General features: G+C 42.2%; 1 non-coding gene across 1 annotated transcript; it reads left to right on the top strand.

The window, feature by feature from the left end:
• Positions 1-2,722: 2,722 nt before the first annotated feature.
• Positions 2,723-2,794, top strand: trnag-ucc (transfer RNA glycine (anticodon UCC)). The gene has a single exon. It is a non-coding gene; the product is annotated as a tRNA-Gly (tRNA).
• The last annotated feature ends 4,655 nt before the right edge of the window (positions 2,795-7,449 follow it).

Here is a 7,449-nt window from a genome sequence, read left to right as displayed (position 1 = left end):
ACCCACACACACACACACACACACTCTCACGGCAGCTATCCAATAAAAAACACTCAGATCATCTGTTTCTAGCCGATACTACATGAAAAATAACGTAAAATAACGCAGTAACGCATCACTGAGTTACTGAATATAAAAAATAACGCGTTATACTACTAGTTACCGCCGAAAATAACGGCGTTACAGTTACGCATTACAAAGTAAGGCGTTAGTACCAACGATGATGACAGCGTCGTGGGTGGATCCGCTGCCGACGATGAAGATGGCGGCACCGTGCGGCATCCCGCCGTTGACACGGAAGATGTCGGCGCCGTGCGAAAGCCCGCCAGAGAAGATGGTGTCATCGTGGGAGGAGATGATGACAACGGGGATGACAGCGTTTTCTGCAAAGCTGTCGACAATGCTGCTTGGAGGAGCCGGCGATGACAATTCCAGCGTCGTGGGTGGGTCCTTTGCCAACGATGAAGATGGCGGCGCCCGGCGAAAGACAATGTTGTCGTGAGAGGAGGTGCTTTACAACACCGCTGCCGGTGGTAGCCCCCCCTTCACAAGGCGACTGCCAGAGGCGGTCCACCACTGGGAGAAGGAGTTCCCGGTTGTCGGTGTCCCCCCGGTGCGAAAATCAGGGACGGGCGGAAAGAGGCCAGGAGGAGGGGCAACGACACATCCCGCGCTGAGACCCAACAGGAGGCCAGGAAGGACATTAAGGTGGGCTCCACCGGTGCCTTTGCCGGACTGGCAGGGCGAGCGGGTGCTGGTGGGGAGAGCAGCTGTGGTGCCGATGCTGGAAGCAGCCTTGGGGCAGGATCGGGGGCTGGGGGCTCAGCTGTTGTTGGTCATCTTTGCGTCGGAACCGGCGTTAGACACGGAGCTGCGACCAGCGTGTGACGCAGTGTTGGAACTGGTGGTCAGCGCGCTGGCACAGGAACCGTGGAGCCGGTACAGGAGGTTGTATCGCAGGCGACTGAGTAAATGGCTGCGGTAGCCGCGCCGGTCGGAGATCCGTAACCGGTGGCCGGGCCAGGAGGAGCGAAGGTGACGGTGGCCGAACCGGCGGCTGAGCCGGGAGGGACAAAGGTGGCACTGGCCTAGCCGGTCGGAGAACCAGAACCGGCTGTCGAGGCGGAGGGAGAAGGTGCGAGCCTGATGTGGGCTGGGACCGCACAAACTTGGCTTTTAAGTCCTCCAAGAACTGTGCGGCCCAGAACGTCGGCTGTGCATTGCTGACAGGGGTCTTTGAGAGGTCACAGTCTGGCTCGAATATCCTGTGAGGAACTTGCATGGCTGCAATTGTTTGTGACCACAAGATGCAGGAACCAGGAGCCGATGAACAAGTAAGATGATTTTAATTATCTCAGAGGAGAATGCAGTCTTGCATGAAACAGTTCCAAACATAAAGTGATCTTCGAACACTGAGGCCTGCTAGATTCAAGCATAAATAGAACATGCTGATTGACAGCAGGTGTGGACCGGCTGCCAATCAACGGCAGGTGAGGAAAAAAACACAGTGCTCCGCGGAACAAACAGAAAATAGAACAAAATAAGAGCACTGATGGGAATTAAATACAAAAACAAGGAAATAAACAGAAGTTAAGTGACAAATCGTCACAGAAGGAGCTGAAGGCAAAGAATGTCTCCCAGATTGCACTTTAGACACAGTGACATAATGCGGTACAATCATAATAATCGACTTATTGTGTTTTCTGTCACAAGTTTGGGAGTCTGAGACGTACAAGCAGCAGGCATAGGGCGCAGGTTTGGACTTGTTTCCTCGAGAGACGTTTGAACAGTAGTACATCTTGGCCTTGTCTGCTCAGTACCAGGTGGACTATTATGAAAACTGCTGTCAGTGACGCAGGAACAATCGGCTTTCATCTAATTTAGTGTGAGTTTATGACAATACTTGTTGGAAACATTTGTGGGCAACATAATACAGTCAAGCGAATAGACTAGAGACGATTGTGGTTGTCTACAGATTTTTGTGTTTTTGTTTACTACTTATGTTCAACCAAATTTAAAAGAAATACACTACGGTTTATAGTGTGTATGAAATTGTTTCAATCAGTTCTAAAAATAGAATACACATTTCAAAATTCCAATTGTAATTATGAATATAGTTGATTTCTCAGAAATAATGAACTGGCTACATATTTTGTTGTGTGATCAATGTTTATAATAATTTAAACAATGATGTAATAAAAGTTAATGCAACCATGCATGTGTCTTTCATATTCATTTATTTTCACATTTAAATAAGCATAGTTTAAAGTAGTTTCACCACTTAGTTTATTTCACAAAAATACATATATATTTTGTTTTTTGTCATCGTTCTCTGCGTCGCAGCTGCATCCCTTGAGTGTCAGCTGCTCAAGCGTGTAATTTGGGGCCGCTGGAGTCCACCAGGCAACTGACACCACGGCCGTGCAGCTCAGTGAGATGGTGTCCTTGCCGGTCCTCATCAAAAATTCCGTCATCACCCCGCTCATCACACAGTGAGTATGAAGTAAGAAGGTCATGTGACCACCATCTTTATTTTTTGCTGTGCAGAAGCGTAGACAAGAATACTGTAATGATCTCTATGTTAAGGATTGGTGTTATAAATAATCTACAATGTGTCTACTGCAGCAGACTCAGCCTAAAGTTTTAGCCGATAAATAAGGAAAGGAATTTGTGGAATGCGGCAGACTTCCTCTGTTTTCAACATTCCACGACTGCGTTCAAAGCGTTGGTGGTATAGTGGTGAGCATAGCTGCCTTCCAAGCAGTTGACCCGGGTTCGATTCCCGGCCAACGCAGTCTTTTTCTTTAGTTTTTTAACTCTTGGAATCAATAATGCATGTGTGCTAGCAAAGTATTATTTTTTTCTCCCAGCGTGTTGTTGGTGAACAAGGTGACGATGGACTACCATTAGGGCGCTACGGCACTTTCTGCAGATGGTGGACCGCAAGTTTTCACAGTCGCACAGTGATCGACTTTTTGTGAAGGTGAGGCCTCACTCCAGTTATAGCCCAGGTGTTCATTTTAGAGGATGTGGCGTTAATTAAAAGGAGATGATAATTAGAGAGAGGATGTCAGAAAAGATGGGCAGTAGTTGATGCTGTAATCTCAGGAGAGCGCGGAAGATTGACAAGCGGACCGTGGTGAGCTGTCAAACAATTCCAAAGCATTCCAGCATCCGCCAAACTAAACTGATGCAAAACTAATAAAAAAACTAAATTAAATATCAAAATCTGGAAACACTGAGTGTGAATGTTGTCTGTCTATCTGTGTTGGCCCTGCGATGAGGTGCAGACTTGTGCAGGGCGTACCCCGCCTTCCGCCCGATTGTAGCCACGATAGGCACCAGCACCCCCCGCAACCCCAAAGGGAATAAGCAGTAGAAAATGGATGTATATATATATATATATATATATATATATATATATATATATATATATATATATTAGGGGTGGGCAAATTAATGCGTTAATTACGAGTTAACTCATCAATCTATTAACGCCGACAATTATTTTATCGCATATTTACTTATGTTGTTTACATGCTTTTATTTTGTTAACGCATTTTCTTAACAAGATGGCGTCGCCCGGATGGGCTTCGACGTCGAGGGGCTCTTGGTAAAGATGGAACATTTGGCAAAAATACCGGACAATTCTGCAAATTTCATGGCTGGCTTACAGCGTGGTCACTCCAGGATCACTTACGACCGCCAGACAATTCTGAATGTGGATAGATCGGGCCGTTTTGGACTGAATGACGCGTGCTTGCTGGACCGGCTAGCTAGCATGGGAATACTTTGTCGGCTACATCCAGCGGCCTGTGAAGCAGCGGAGTATATGTGTTGTCTGTCTATTTATCAATAATACAGACAAGGCGTGTTGGCTGAGTTCTTAACGTTTACTTTCAGAGCGTGCATATCCCAACATACAAGATGCCGTCATGGCGACACAACCTATACCGGGCTACCGCGCATGCTCGTCACTCCTGTTGCATGCTGGGTAGGGTAGTTCTTTTATTCCCTGGCTCATAACATCACAATATAGTACCATGTATATGCGTTCAGTTTATCAAAGCACCAAGCAAACAATCGGAAAATTCCCATCATATCAATTCCTAGATATGGTCATAATTATTTTAAGTGCACTACGCAGAATAAACACAACATTTTTAATATTGCTACTGCGGGTAATTTGATAAAAAATTCCCTAAAACAGCCCACTACCTATAATATAGTTTTTTTAAACATAAGATCCCTGATAAAACAAAGGTTTCTGCTGTTACCTCAGAAATTGCCTGTTCAGATGTTATGATTGTGGCTCGAAGATTTGTATGAAGATTTATTTATTTATTTTCCATAACAAACAGGATAACTTAAATACCCTGGCAGTGGTAGTAATAAGCTTAAATGTTTGTATTTACATTTTTTGAGTTGATTTTCATAAAATATGCTATTTAACTGCTACTGTTTAACAAGGACTGATTTAAATTGTGTTTGCACAACAAATGTGTTGGCGCTTTTGTTCATGTGGGGGAATATTCCAATAAAGGTGCATTACACACTACTTTTGAATTCATTATTGGGCTTTGCGTATACAATGCAGTTAATCGCGATTAATCAGAGAAATAGTGCGATTAACTTCGATTTAAATTTTTAATCATTGCCCAGCCCTAATATATATATATATATATATATATATATATATATATATATATATATATATATATATATATATATATATATATATATATATATATATATATCAGAGGTGTGGACTCGATTCACATGACTTGGACTCGAGTCAGACTCGAGTCATGAATTTGATGACTTTAGACTCGACTTGACAAAATGTAAAAAGACTTGCAACTCGACTTAGACTTTAACATCAATGACTTGTGACTTGACTTGGACTTGAGCCTTTTGACTTGACACGACTTGCTACTTTCCCCGAAACCCAAAGATTAAAAAGTTATTCAGGAGCGCTGCGTATCTTTCATCTTGTACTTGTGTCTGTCTGCGTGTTGTTCCCGTCTGCTTGTATGCTCTCAGTACAACAGCCAATCAAATTAGTACTGTCGTTTTGGTCCCACAGCACTCATCCAATCAAATTGCAGGAAAACCAAGGAAGAATAATTCTCAAACAACGCGCCATTGAGAAAAAAATATGCCAAAATTGGTTTCGTTCGGGAATAAAAACTACTACTTGGTCAACAAAAAACGAATTGCCGTATGCAAAACATGCAGTTCGAATATGTAGATGCAATTTCGTTCGACATTTAAAGATGCATAAAGAAGGGTACGTTTTGATTGTAAGCTAAAGTTTGTTGGCTGAGTAATGTGACTTTTATTTGCTGTGTAGTTGAATGAGTGAGGCTGTAAACTCACTGCTAACGTTAGAACCATAAACATATTATAAGTAGACGCAGAATAGAGCGCTTCTGCTACTGGCGCTGAGGAGACGAGACGCGCGGCCGCCATCTTGGAGTGGTGATCCGCTCCACTCAGTGCAATTCATTTGGCAGGAGCAATGAACAGTCGGCGCATTTAATTCATTTTACCTCACTAAAACACAGATTTTCGTCATGCGTGTAACTATGATAAAATAACACATGTTTTGGTGTGTTTTATTATTCATAGTTTGCTTAACAGTAATAGAATATTTCTATATGCTATAAGTGACCAGACGTCCCAGATCAATACGGGGAATATAATCCCAGAGAAGGGGGAAAAAACGGTCAGCTATTTTTTTATTCACGAAACAATATGACTAGGTTATATACATAAACAATGTATGAATACATTAGATATCTCTGTGTTTTAGGTACCTATAGACTATCTCTGTTGCTGCAGCAGCAGGGAGTTTATTCTGTCTTGACACTTTGTGTTGATATGTTGTATTACATTCTTCCTTTAAATGATCATGTTTTCATATGTATTTTTTATGTATGTCACTTTGGATAAATGCGTCTGCCAAATTTTTAAACATAAACATATGTCAACACGCCGAGTCATACCAAAGACTATAAAAATGGGACTCATTACCTCCCTGCTTGGCACTCAGCATCAAGGGTTGGAATTGGGGGTTAAATCGCCCAAAATGATTCCCAGGCGCCTACTGCTACCCTCACCTCCCAGGGGGTGAACAAGGGGATGGGTCAAATGCAAAAGACATATTTCACCATACCTAGTGTGTGTGACAATCATTGCTACTTTAACCTGTAAGTTTGTATATCAGCTAAAGCCACCAATCTGTTCGACTGGATTCGGAATAAAACTAAATTCTGTTGTACCCAACAATGTTAGTATTTGAATATTGTTACTTGAAGACTTATTCCTGGTTACATAAATACTGTTAAGAAAGTATTGTCTTATATTTTGCCTAAAATGAGAATGCATCATAATCATTGGCGACTGGTGAATTTTGTTTTAAATGGGGCTGAACGTTTGTGAACCAAATACCTGTAGGGGCGTCATCCTCCCCCAGAAGATTTCTTTGTGATTTTCACATACAAATATTGAAGATCTTTGCTCCTTCACAACTCTGTGGTAATATTCTTTTCACAAAATACAACCATCCATCCATCCATTTTCTACCGCTTATTCCCTTTGGGGTCGCGGGGGACACTGGTGGTTATCTCAGCTACAATGAGGCGGAAGGCAATAGTACATTAATGTTAAATCTTACTTGTGAAAAGTAATCCCCCAATTCCTATTTTCAACAGTCCGCTCATTTTAACAGGAAAACGCTGAACACCGCCCGGCATCTTTGTTTTCTACCTGTCAACTGTCAGTTTAGGCTGTTCGCCGGCTCCCCATCACCACTTCAAGATGGCGGCCAAATTGCTCGCGTCACAGCAGCCAATGCGGCGTCTACTTATAAGATGTCTGTGGTTATAACGTCATTGCAAACACGTCAATCAGTTGCGCCCACAGCAGTTTGCTACCTTATTCATATTTTTTGTCAAGTGATTTTTTTTAAGCAGGTTTGCATGAGGTACCGACACATAACGTTACGTTAGTGAATGTATCACACACAGTAACATAACGTTAGACAGCGGTCAGCAGCACCGCGTATTTTAGCCACCTACAAAAAGACAAACATAGTCAAATAAAGGTCAGTTAAAATGTATACTATATTAAGAATATGTGTACACATTGCTATTGCATAGGGCCCTGACATCTAAAATCTACAACTCTGTTCATTGCTTTACAGACTATGTTATGTTTTTCATGTGTACGCAGACATAAACACACAAACATTATGAGATGAGATCAATGAGATAGGGTAAGAACAGGATAGAAACTGCTGTGGAACTAGCTACAATGCAATATGACATGGAAATACAATGTTAACACTTTTGTGCAAATAAGTACAGTTGAACTTGTTTTTCCAAATGTGTTTAGTCTGTAAAGCAATGAGTTAAATGTTTAAAATGACTGGTTGATATTATTATG

This window comes from Nerophis ophidion, linkage group LG12 (assembly GCF_033978795.1).
Source record: "Nerophis ophidion isolate RoL-2023_Sa linkage group LG12, RoL_Noph_v1.0, whole genome shotgun sequence".
Taxonomy (NCBI): domain Eukaryota; kingdom Metazoa; phylum Chordata; class Actinopteri; order Syngnathiformes; family Syngnathidae; genus Nerophis; species Nerophis ophidion.
Note: the sequence above shows the minus strand (reverse complement) of the source record. Positions and strands in the feature narration are given on the sequence as shown.